Genomic DNA, 12,601 nt, shown 5'->3' with positions numbered 1-12,601 from the left:
TGCGTGCAGGGATTTCTCCATCTCCTGCTTCCATTCTGGTTGCTTGGTCCCCCGTCTCAGGGTCACCTTTCTTGATTCTTTTCCCCACTCACTTTTCTTTCCAACGCCCATCAACCAGCGAGGCTTGTGGTCCTGTGTCTCCACCACTTCTTCTCCTGAGGAAACTGGCCTCTCGGATCCCAACATATGGCAAGGTTCCAGCTGGGTCAGCGGCTCTCTTTCCAGGGAGTTTTACCCCTCTCTTGCTCCATTGTCTGACATGGTAAATTTTTGCAAAATCCCCTGGCAAGGGTCTCCCTTCCAGGTGGATTAATTTTGCAAGTCCTGTCTAATGTAAGGACCCACCCCACTTTGCATCTTAAGAAGACAGAACTCTTGGAATAATTCTTCCAACAGGAATCCTTTATTAAGAGAAAATGGTTGCAGGCATGCTAGACAGGACTTGGGGTCCAAGCTCTCCCATTCAAGGTTTTAAGGGGTTCCCCATTAGTCCCACCCAATCAACCCCCCTTCCAGTGATAGTTTCAAGTATCACAATTCCACTCCCTTTCTTCTTTCTTCCGTCTGGATGGAGACTTCAGATAACTACATGAAAGGCAATTACCCTTCTTTGGTATGTTAACGCTTCGAGGTTACAATAAACACACAGTCAGCATTCAGCTCTTTGAAGTGTAAAGAAGGAAGTGAGGGCCATAAAGCCCCTTTGTTCTCCCCCTTCTCTCCCTCTTATGGCAGAATCCAGAGAAGGCAGAATTGGGAGTTTCTATATTTGATAATTTAAAGATGAAATATAATTGGATTCTGACATCTGGCTTGCTGGGGCAGCCTTCCCTCACACAGTTTCCGCTGCCACCTGCTCCTCTTCTCCAGAGATCTGCAGGGGAGACAGAGATCTGGAGGGCAAGGTGCAGCCTCCATATTGGCCACTTCTACCTCTCCAAGCCTCGATAAAACATACATTATATATAAATTAAAACACAGCCAAAAAGAAAACATAGTTAAATCATTAATTACAGCTCTTCACGTATTTTCTGGAAAAACCACCTTTATGGATGTTAGGAAGGAAGAGCAAACCTTATTAAGAAAAACAGGAAGGGAATTGAAGACCCCCAAAAGTCTTGTTCTTTCTAATCTGCCTTTCCTTTAGTTCTCATTATTTTATTATTATGTATTTAATAATACATAATAGCTCAGGATACTCACTGTTGTGTCTTGAGCCTGCAAAAGCAGGCTCGGGATGTTGCAATGGTCCCAGGCTGTTGCAAGCTGCCCGGGACCAGACTGAGTGGTGGCAGCCTGCGCGCATACGCAAGGCGCGAAAGCGCACCATCTCATGTTACCTTTTTGCCTGGGGATTCTATTTAGAGTCAGAGAGGCTTGCAAGCCTTAGAGTTGTGTCGGAGTGAGCCAAAGAGAATAAAAGCTATTATTACCATCAGAATGTGTGCTCTTCTTTCGCCATCAAACCGAGGACTCAACACTCACCTTAAAATCAGAACCCAGAAAAATTTAGTTAATCCACAATACCATCCTATGAAGAATGAAGATAATCTTTGGGCCCTGAGAGCATGCAGGTGTCAGTCAGATTAATAGTGGCACACCTGTCAGCAACTGGAAGTGCATAAGTCCATGTACTTCCCTTCTCTGTCTCATAACTCAATCCATATATCCTTTAATTTTTTTTTCATAAGCTCCTTAAAAAACCCACATGGTATAGTGTAATTAGGAGGAAAAATAAATCTAGCACTCCTGAATTCTTTCCCCAAGGGGAAAAGGAAAGTTCACAGCCTGCAGGTTGCTAGCAAAGTCATCAAACAATGTAGTTATTGCTGCTAAAGGCAAGAATAAATAACGAATCATAAGGGGTTAGGTTAAAATCTGGTTGAGTAATTTGCAGCCAGGTGTTTCAGTACAGACCTTGCCAATGTGATTTTAATAGCCCAGGAAGGGATAGGAAAACTGAAGAAAAACTTTGCAATCAATAAACCGTGGTGGTTTTCGCTTGCTTTGCCCTATTTTGATTCCCCTCCCCAGCAGCAGCCCATTGATTTCAGAACCACAAAGGTAGAGGACTCCAGGCTCCCAGACCCTGCTTAGAGAGGGATTTGCATTTCGCCCAGGGTCAGGCCATACGCCCCCCAATCAAAGGAAAATCCCAAATCCAGCGAGCCAGAAGGCAGCCCAGCCACCGTGTCCCTCCGGTTCCTTCTCTTTGCCCCCGGGCACAGATTCAGCCACTGTTCCTCACCATAGCTGGGGCGGGACTTGCAAGAACCTCTGTCATGCAAAGCGGCACTCCCCCAGCAACCCCGACTAAAGGCTGCGTATGCAGCCTCACCCAGCCAAGGAAGGGGACAGCAGATCTGCAGCTTGTCGGGGGCACTCAGAGGCTGCCCAACTTTACTCTGCAATTTTGGGCTTGGAAAGCGGAGGGGCAGCATCACGTTTACAGGCCTGGCGACACCTGCTGGAAAGCCTCCTGCTTCCCCACTCCCCGGAGCTACCTCCTTGGAGCCGTCCTGATCCTGACAGGCCTGTTGGCAGGCTTGTCAGAATCAGGACAGCTCCAAAATTGCAGAATAAAGTTGGGCACCTCTGAGTGCCCCTGACAAGCTGCAGATCTGCTGTAGCCTCAGCTGTTGCCCCCTTCCTTGGCTGAGTGAGGCTGCACATGAGGCCTTTAGTCGGAGCTGCCGGCATGGTGGTGGGCGGGAGCACCAGGGGAGTGCTGCTTTGCAGGATGGAGTGTTCTGTTTTCTGCTGGGTTCAGCATTGAAGAGGCAGGAGTAGTCAACAGGTACTTCTTTATTGAAGACAAAACAGAACTCAGACAAAGATGGCTCCGTCCCTATTTATACATTCAGCTTGGGGCGGTGTCAGCCAATGAATGCACCGTATTCTCCCACTTAAATGCATACTAATCAACCTTGTAGACAGCAAGTCTGGCTAGCAGGCCATGTGGTCTGCCAACGGTTGCAGTGCAGCTCCCTGCACCTGTTCCATAAGTTAAGCTCAGTACATTACAGCCCTCCCCTCCTGGTTCTTTAACACATACACAATATTTCTTGTTCAATATTACACATGTCTCACAAGACACACAAAGACATTCAATGGTACAAGAGCCTTACAATTCACTGTCACTATTCAAAATACATAACATTACAGGTCATAAAAAGACACAACATTAAAGTACTGGACCCTTTTCAATCTGGTTTCAGGCCTGGCTACAGCACTGAGACTGCTTTGGTCGCACTGACTGATGACCTTTGGCAAGCCCGGGATAGGGGTTATTCCTCTATCCTGGTGCTTCTTGACCTCTCGGCGGCTTTCGATACCATCGACCATGGTATCCTTCTGTGTCGTCTCGGAGAGGTGGGGGTGGGCAGCACCGTATTGCGGTGGTTCTCCTCCTACCTCTCTGACAGGTCGCAGTCGGTGTTGGCGGGCAGACAGAGATCGACCCCTAGGCGCCTCGATCATGGGGTGCCTCAGGGCTTGGTCCTATCCCCCCTCCTTTTTAACATCTACATGAAACCGCTGGGTGAGATCATTCGGCGACACGGGGTGAGGTATCATCAGTACGCAGATGATACCCAATTATATATCTCCACCCCGTGTCCTTTCAGTGAAGCAGTCGACATGATGTGCCGGTGCCTGGAAGATGTGAGGGTCTGGATGGGGGTGAACAGGCTTAGACTCAACCCTGACAAGACTGAGTGGCTCTGGGTCTTGCCTCCCAAAGGCCAACTGGATGGTCCATCTTTAGTCCTGGGGGGGGGGCAAATTTACCTCCCTCAGTGCAGGCACGCAACTTGGGTGTCCTCCTGGACTCACAGCTAAATTTGGAACAACATCTATCGGCTGTGGCCAGGGGGACTTTGCACAGGTTCGCCTAGTGCACCAGTTGCGGCCTTATTTGGACTGGGAGGCTTTACTCACAGTCACTCATGCCCTTGTCACCTCAAGACTGGATTACTGTAACGCGCTCTACATGGGGCTACCCTTGAAGGGCGCTCGGAGGCTGCAGTTGGTTCAGAATGCAGCCGTGAGAGCGATTGTGGGCGCGCCAAGGTATGCCCACGTGTCACCTATCCTCTGCGAGCTGCACTGGCTTCCTGTGGGTCTCCGGACGCAATTCAAGGTGTTGGTTATCACCTTTAAAGCCCTTCATGGCATAGGGCCAGGTTACTTACAGGACCACATTCTGCCGCACAGCTCCCAGAGACCGGTGAGGTCCCATAGATTGGGCCTCCTTCAGGTCCCGTCGGCCAGACAATGTCGACTGGCGGGCCCTCGGGGAAGGGCCTTTTCTGTGGTGGCTCCGACCTGGTGGAATAAACTTCCCCCCGAGGTTCGAACTACTCCCACCCTGCCGGCCTTTAAGAAAGCCGTTAAAACTCTCCTGTTCCGGCAGGCCTGGGGCTGATGTCCCCGGGGGGCCGGGATATGATTGGACTCGCAGTATGACTGTATTATTTTATTGTTTTATGATTGTTTTAACTCTGTACGCCGCCCTGAGTCCTTTGGGATTGGGCGGCATATAAATATTTGAAAATAAATAAAATAAATACTTAGGCATTCAAAGTTCCAAGAACTTACATAAGCATTTTAGTTTGCAATAAAAATACATAAGCATTTTAGGTTTGCAGTGACAAAAACCTCATGTAGTCCTTTAGAAACTTTGGTGGGCCTTTCGCCCGCTCTGAACGTCTTGGAGGTGCTGCTAGCTCCCGATCTGCAAGCTCGCCTGCCAGACTCAGCAGACCAGGGCTGTGTGACCTGTTCAATATGGATGAAGCCGGTTCGTGAAGGCTGGCCTGTTCCGGTAGGCCCAAGCCAGAGTTCCGTGGCGGCGAAGAATCCACAGGTTCAGCATGAAAAGCCGATTGAGAGCAATGTCCCATTGGCACAGTGCCTGAGTTAGGAGCAACCTTGTTGGCAAAATCCCCGTTCGGCGATCACATTGTTTCACCTTTGCTGAGACTCAGATTCATGATCATGATCGTGATCCTCCTCCCCCCCCCAGAACAGAGTCAGGAGTGGAAGAGTGGCGTGGTAACCTTCAACGCAGCTGGTCAATGTGCCTGCGGAGCACACAACCATCTTCCAGGGCCACTTCATATGAGAGCGGCTCTGACACCTTGCAAACCACAGCTAACCACCCACATTGCCCCTGGTCCATAGTTGCACACCCAAACCAGATCACCCACTTGCAAGTGCCTCCGTGTCTTAGGCTGCTGCACTTGTGATGCAACCCTGTCAGGGTGTAAGCGATCCAGCTTTGTGATCAGATGGCAACCCCATCTGAGCTCAGCTGGGCTTTTGCCATAGACATGCAAGGCATTGTGCATTGGCAAAGGAGGAAATCTGCCAACCTGTGATGCCAGTTTCTATGGGTTATCCTTTTCAAGGATTCCTTTGTTGTGTGAACCATGCATTCCACTTGGCCATTAGAGGCTGGGTGAAAAGGAGCTGATGTGGCCCTTTAATTCAGCCCTTAAAAAGGACTGAAACTCCGAAGAAGTAAATTGAGCTTCGTTGTCGGAAACGATGACATCGGGGAGGCCATGTGTTGCAAAGATGCCCCTCAAAACCTGGATGGTCCTGGCAGTCATCATAGTGGACACTGGAACATCCTCCAGCCACTTAGAGTGACTGTCCACAACAATGAGGAAGAGTTGCCCCTGAAAGGGGCCAGCGAAGTCAATGTGAATTCTCTACCAAGGGGCTTGTGTAGTCTCTCAGGAGCCTGTGGCATTTCTGGCCGGGATTGCTGGCAAATGTGACACTTGTGGACCTGGGCCTCGATGTCTTTATCAAGTCCAGGCCACCAGAGGTAGCTACGTGCAAGCACCTTCATCCGGACTATTCCCAGATGTCCCTCACTCTAGTCCTCAGTGAGGTCAGGATTACTACCCTGCTGCCCCACAGGATACAACCCTTAAAGGTGGATAACTCATGCTTCCTTTTCCAGAAACTCTGGAAGTTAGGACCAGGACACGTGTCCGGCCATCTAGTAAGCACTCATTTCAACACACGAATTAACGTGTTGTCAGTAGCCGTTTCTGCAGCAACAGCCCCTGCATTGAGGGGAGACTCTGGCAAATCCTGGATAGACAGGATGTGGTTAGCCGGTGCAGGATCTGGCTCTAATTGCTTTAAAGGCAACCTACTGAGGCCATCTACATGGCCCATTTCTCTACCCCAGTGGTTCTCAACCTTTCTATTGCCCCGACCCTTTAATACAGTTCCTCATGTTGTGGTGACCCCCAATCATAAAATTATTTTCATTGCTACTTCATAACTGTAATTTTGCTTAAGAACCATGTTACTAATTTAATCTTTCTCTCCCTCTTTCTTTCTCTCTCCCTCTCTCTTTCTCTCTCTCCCTCTCTATTTCTCTCTCCCTCTCTTTCTCTCCCTCCCTCTTTCTCTCCCTTCCTCTTTCTCCCTCTTTCTTTCTCCCTATCTTTCTCCCTCTCATTTTCTCCCTCTTTCTTTCTCTCTCCCTCTCTCTTTCTCTCTTTCTCTCTCTCCCTCTCTCTCCCTTTCTCTCTCTCCCTCTCTATTTCTCTCTCCCTCTTTCTCTCTTCCTCTCTCTCTCTTTCTCTCTCTCCCTCTCTATTTCTCTCTCCCTCTCTTTCTCTCTCCCTCCCTTTCTTTCTCTCCCTGTCTCTCTCTCTTCCTTCCTCTTTCTCTTTCTCCCTCTCTCTTTCTCCCTCTTTCTTTCTCCCTCTCTTTCTCTCCCTCTCTCTTTCTCTCTCCTTCTCTTCCTCCCTCCCTCTCTCTCTCCGATCGGGGATCGATTTGGAGGTGCAGAGGGGAGAGGAGTGGCCGAGGGCTGCCCGTGTGACCTTGAAGTGGCCACCTTTGGAAGTACCAATGCTGCTCCAGCCAGACTCGAGCCGGGCAGAGTGGGCGATGGGAGAGGAGCGAGACGATCGCCTTCCCAGGAGCCGGGACTCCAGTGTGCCTTCCCAGCCAGCGGGACCTAAGGTAGTGCCAGGATCATGCGGTTCCCTGGGAAAGGGACTTCCTGGCTGCACTTCTCAGGGGGTGGGGCGCCCAGGTGCAGGGCCAATCAGGAGTCCCGCGAGGGGGCAAGCCTGCATAAGAGCCAGGACCTTTCTGTGGGGGAGGGAGCCAACCAATCGCAGAATGTAGATTCTGACGGGTGGCCGGCCTGAGCCAAGCAGCCGGCGATCGCCTCGAGCCACCGCCGCAGCCCAATGAGACCGCGCTGCACCCGACAGGCAGTGCGTAATGGCCAATGAGTGCTGGGTGGGTGGTGGTGCTTGAGAGGTGGCTACTGAGTGTGCGGCACCATTGTGGCTGTCAAGCCCCATGGGCTTGACATTTCTACGAGGGAAGGGGCTCACGCAGCCAGCCACTGAAGCATGCAGCTGGGTGCCAGAAATGCCACCCAGGAATGGCAGCTGACGGCAGCCTACTGGGCAGCGTGCAGGACTCCAGTGCACCCTAGGATGGCCCACCGGCGCCTGGTTAGAGCAGCTGGTCAGCATTCCATTGGGGCCGGCTCCGGTGGGGCGGGGATTCTCTGGCGTCACGGAACGCGGCATGGCAATGTCACTGATGGGCGGGGCATCCCGAGGAGGCTGCCGGCGCCTGGTTGAAGCAGCTGGCTAGTGCTCCATTGTAGCTGACTCTGCCAGTGGCAGCAGGGATCCCCCACAGTTTGCAGCTTCTGCTGCGGTGCCCGGATCGGTTTCCCAGTATGTGGGCATTGGAATGTTTGATAGGTATCCCGGTTGAAAAGCCCTGGGATAGAGGAGTGGTGTCTTGGTTCCTAAGACCATTGGAAATATGTGTTTTCTGATGGTCTTAGGCGACCCCTGTGAAAGGGTCATTTGACCCCCAAAGGGGTCGCGACCCATAGGTTGAGAACCGCTGCTCTACCCAGTTTGTGAACCAGGCAATAATAGGAATATTGACCACCTCAACTTTCTTTGGGGTGTCTGTTTGTTGGTAGTGAACAACCCCAGAAGCGGCTTGTGGTCAGTGAAGACCGTGAAATGGCGGCCATACAAAAAGTCGTGAAACCTCGATGCCAGCCACAATGGCCAATGCCTCCCTATCTATTTGTGTGTAATTGCGTTCAGCAGCAGAAAGAGTCCTGGAATAATAAGCTATAGCAGTGGTTCTCAACCTTCCTAATGCCGCGACCCTTTAATACAGTTCCTCATGTTGTGGTGACCCCCAACCATAAAATTATTTTCGTTGCTACTTCATAACTGTAATTTTGCTACTGTTATGAATCATAATGTAAATATCTGATATGCAGGATGTATTTTCATTGTTACAAATTGAACATAATTAAAGCATAGTGATTAATCACAAAAACAATATGTAATTATATATTGTGAAATATTTATTTCTAATTACAAATAAATGAAATTTTGTCTTGAAGCATGGGTGCTCCACCTATGGCTCTGAAGGGAGACCTGACCTTTTCTCTTCTTTAAATGAGCCCTTGAAGTTGCCTAATCTTAGGCTAAGCATGACCTGTGAAAAATTAATATGATTATGTATGGGGGGGGAGAGCTTATGGGGTGGGAGAAAATAAGGATTAGTTGAGGTGATACTCAAGGGGAGCTATACTTGTAGACATTTGTTGTCCATGTGTGTGATGTGGCCCGCACAATTTACCTCTTCAGCCTGAGCCACTGCCCGTTTTTTTACCTCCAGCTGAAATTCACTGAGGGTGTGGAAGAGGACCCCTGTCCTTCCAGGACAATTGATCCTAATGACCTTCAGAGCTTCTCTCCCTGAAGAAGGCAGAAGGGAAACCTTGGCTCTTTTATGACTCGTGGACTTCAACTCCCAGAATTCCTGAGCCAGCATAGCTCAGTTCTGGAGCTGGGCCTGCCAGAATCTTAGGAGAGATTTTTGGAAGGTCTTGTCCACTGAGGCAGGCAGCAGAAGGAAAATCCATTCCTTCCTCCCACTCCACTGCTGGTTCCACTGAGCAATAATCAACTGCTTTTGGTGCAGCAGCCAGGGCAGAAAGAATGGGGCGCATTACTGCAGCAACTGCAAGAAAAAGCCCCTTGGAACTTCTTGATTCCACACTAGGAGCAGATTCATTTTGCCCCCCCCCCTTCCCGGCTTTCCAGAGGCACACTAGGAAACAGAGAAAAGGCAGGCAGGAGGGAAAGGGAAACACATGCTGCAGACAAAAACAGGCACCCCCTCGAGGAAGGGGCTGGGCTGGGCTGCAGGGTCCCAGTGCCCAGGAGCTCAAGGGCTAGGCACTTGTCCTCTGCTGCCCAGGGCTCCAGGCAGCCCCACTGCCATCTGGGGCTCCTCCACATGGCCTTTGAGGGCAACCATAATGCTGATGCGGCCCTCAATGAAATTGAGTTTGACACTCATGATGTAGCATTTAAGGAATTGTTCTAGGATGTGACTCACACGTTCACAGCCTCCATTCATTTGGGGATGATAGGAGGAGCTAAGCCCTTGGGTGCTACCTAGTATTTTCAGGAATTTGTGCCAACATTGAGAGGTCAATTGAATGCCATTGCCTAAGATGTTTCATTTGGGGGCATCATGGAGTCTATGTGTATATATATATATATATATATATATATATATATATATATATATATATATATATATATTTGTTTCTGAGGTTTTCGCGGGTATTTGTATATAGGTCTTTGGTTGTTCGGGTTTTCTCCCGCGTAAAATTGGAAGTGTCTTGGCAACGTTTCGACGAAGTCACATTCGTCATCTTCAGGCTGGTGTTTTTAGCTTCTTGCTTTGAGCAGCAATGTGTGGTTTTAGCTGTTTCTTCCTTTTAACTGCCAGTGAGGGTATGAACTGATTGGATGGGAGCTTGGCTGTGTTCTGATTGGGTGGAGGTGTGTTCTGAATGGTTAGGGGCTTGGCTGTGCTCTGATTGGCTGGGGGAGTGTTCTGTTTGGTTGTGCTCAGGTTAGTCTGAGTTGCAGAGGGGTTTAAGATTTTGGGGTTAGGGAGTCGTTTGTCAATAAGGGCAGGTTTCCAAATGGCTGGTAGGCGGGAGGTATCATCTCGCTTGTTCATGCTGTGTGGGCGTTTTTCTATCTCGATGGCTTCTCTGATTATTCTGTTATTAAAATGTTCACTTTTGGCAATGGTTCTGGTATTTTTAAAGTCAATTTCATGTCCTGTGGCTTTAAGGTGTTGGACCAGGGAAGATGTTGGTTCCTCTTTTTTGACTGAGTTCTTATGTTCTTCAATGCGTGCACTTATTCTTCTGTTGGTTTGTCCGATGTATGTGGTGGGACAAGTGGTGCATGGGATTTCGTATACTCCTTGATTTTCTAATTCAATTTTATCTTTGGGGTTTCTAAGGATGGTGGATATTTTTCTGTTTGTGCAGAATGCTGTTTTGATGTTGTGTTTATGGAGGATCTTACTGATTCTGTCTGTGGTGCCTTTTATGTATGGGAGGAGGGCTTTGCCGTTTTCTTGTTCTTTGTCTTGGATTTTAGTGGGGGTTTCTTTTTGGATTAGGTTTGTAATCTTATTTCTATGGAATCCATTGGATGTTAGTACATTGGTGAGAGTGTGTAGTTCGGGTTTTAGGTGTTGTTCGTCAGCTAAGCGTTTTGTTCTGGAGATGAGTGTCTTGGCTACAGAGTTGATCTGTGCTGGGTGGTGGTGTGAGAGAGCGTGCAGATAGCGGTTTGTGTGTGTTTTCTTCTGGTAGATGGTGTGTCCTAGGGAGCCATTGGATTTCTTGTAGACTAAGACATCCAGGAAGGGAAGTTGGTTGTTAGCTTCTGTTTCCATGGTGAACTGTATTTTGGGGTGTAGGCTGTTGAGGTGTGTGAGGAAGTTGTCCAGTTTTTCTTTCCCATGTGGCCAGATTATGAAGGTGTCGTCTACATATCTGAGCCAGAGTTTGGGTTTGTGATCCGATTTTTCTAGAGCTTGGGTTTCAAAGTGTTCCATGTAGAGGTTGGCAATGACAGGTGAGAGGGGTGATCCCATGGGTGCTCCTTCTGTTTGTTTGTATTTTTGTCCATTATAGATGAAGTATGTGTTGGATAGGCAGTGGTTGGTCAGATCTAAGATGTGTTTGGGGGGGTTATATTTGTTTTGAATAGCTGTCAAGGCTTCTTTGATAGGCACTTGGGTGAAGAGGGATATGACATCGAAGCTCACTAGTAGGTCGCTGGGCTGTAAGCTTTGTTTCTTTATGATCTCTATAAACTGGAATGAGTTTTTTACGTGTGAGGTGATGGATTCTGCATAGGGCTGTAGTTGTTTGGCGAGAAATTTGGCTAGGTTTTGTAGAGGTGAGCCTATGGAGCTGACTATAGGTCTGAGTGGGGTTCCTTCTTTGTGTATCTTGGGGAGACCATAGAGTTTAGGGCATCTGGATGATTTCTCTCTGGGAATGATTCTTTGCTGGATCTCTTCGCTAATGGGGGAGGCTTTTATCTTGGTTCTGGTGGTTTTTTCCAGGTAGGTGGTGGGATCTGTATTTAGGGGTTTGTATGTGGAGTCTTGGAGTAGGTTGGTTAATTTGGTTTGGTAGTCAGATGTGTTCATAACCACCGTGGCGTTGCCCTTGTCTGCTGGTAGGATTATTATGCTGGTGTCTTCTTTCAGGTTACGTAGTGCTGTCTGTTCCTCTTTGGGTAAGTTGCTTTTGGGTGGCTTGCTGGTGCAGAGGATGTTGGTGATTTTGAGTCTGATTTTGTTAGCGTCATCGGGGTTGATTTTGGTCAGGCTGGTTTCAACTCCACATATAATGGTTTCAGTGGGGATGTGTTTGGGAGCGACTGCAAAGTTGAATCCTTTGGAAAGGACATTGGTTTCGGCTTTGGTGAGGATCCTATCTGAGATGTTATGCACTGTTTGTTTCATGTGTGGCTGTGAGGGAGGAGGGGTTTGTTTCTGGCGTTCTTGTAGTCTTCGGAGTTTGTTGGTGTGTGTATCTGTCTTGAGGGTGGTCTGTGTTTCGGCTCTCCAGACGGCGAGTTGTTTGGATTTGTCCCAAAGTGCGGGGTGGATCTTGTTGCTGAGTTTGAGGTGGAGTGTGAGGAGATCTTTGTTAATTCGGTCTAGGAGGAATCTTTTTGTGTGAAGTTCATTTCTGATTAGGGCCAATTCTGTTCTTTTCAGGATCCGTTTGGTGGCTGCAGAGTTGGAGTGGAATTTCAGTTGGAAACATGTGGGGATTAGATTTTGATCTCGGCAGTTACGTAGGAATGCGAGGTCACATAAAATGGAAGCTCTTTGGACTTCAAGTTTTTCATAGGTCCTGGTCAGATGGTGGATTTCCTCCCCGTAGAGGTTCGATATTTGTTTTCTGAGGTTTTCGCGGGTATTTGTATATAGGTCTTTGGTTGTTCGGGTTTTCTCCCGCGTAAAATTGGAAGTGTCTTGGCAACGTTTCGACGAAGTCACATTCGTCATCTTCAGGCTGGTGTTTTTAGCTTCTTGCTTTGAGCAGCAATGTGTGGTTTTAGCTGTTTCTTCCTTTTAACTGCCAGTGAGGGTATGAACTGATTGGATGGGAGCTTGGCTGTGTTCTGATTGGGTGGAGGTGTGTTCTGAATGGTTAGGGGCTTGGCTGTGCTCT

The sequence above is a fragment of the Crotalus tigris genome, unplaced genomic scaffold (genome assembly GCF_016545835.1).
Source record: "Crotalus tigris isolate CLP2741 ecotype Arizona unplaced genomic scaffold, ASM1654583v1 scf7180000018965.556698, whole genome shotgun sequence".
Lineage (NCBI taxonomy): Eukaryota > Metazoa > Chordata > Lepidosauria > Squamata > Viperidae > Crotalus > Crotalus tigris.
This window is presented reverse-complemented; position numbering follows the sequence as displayed.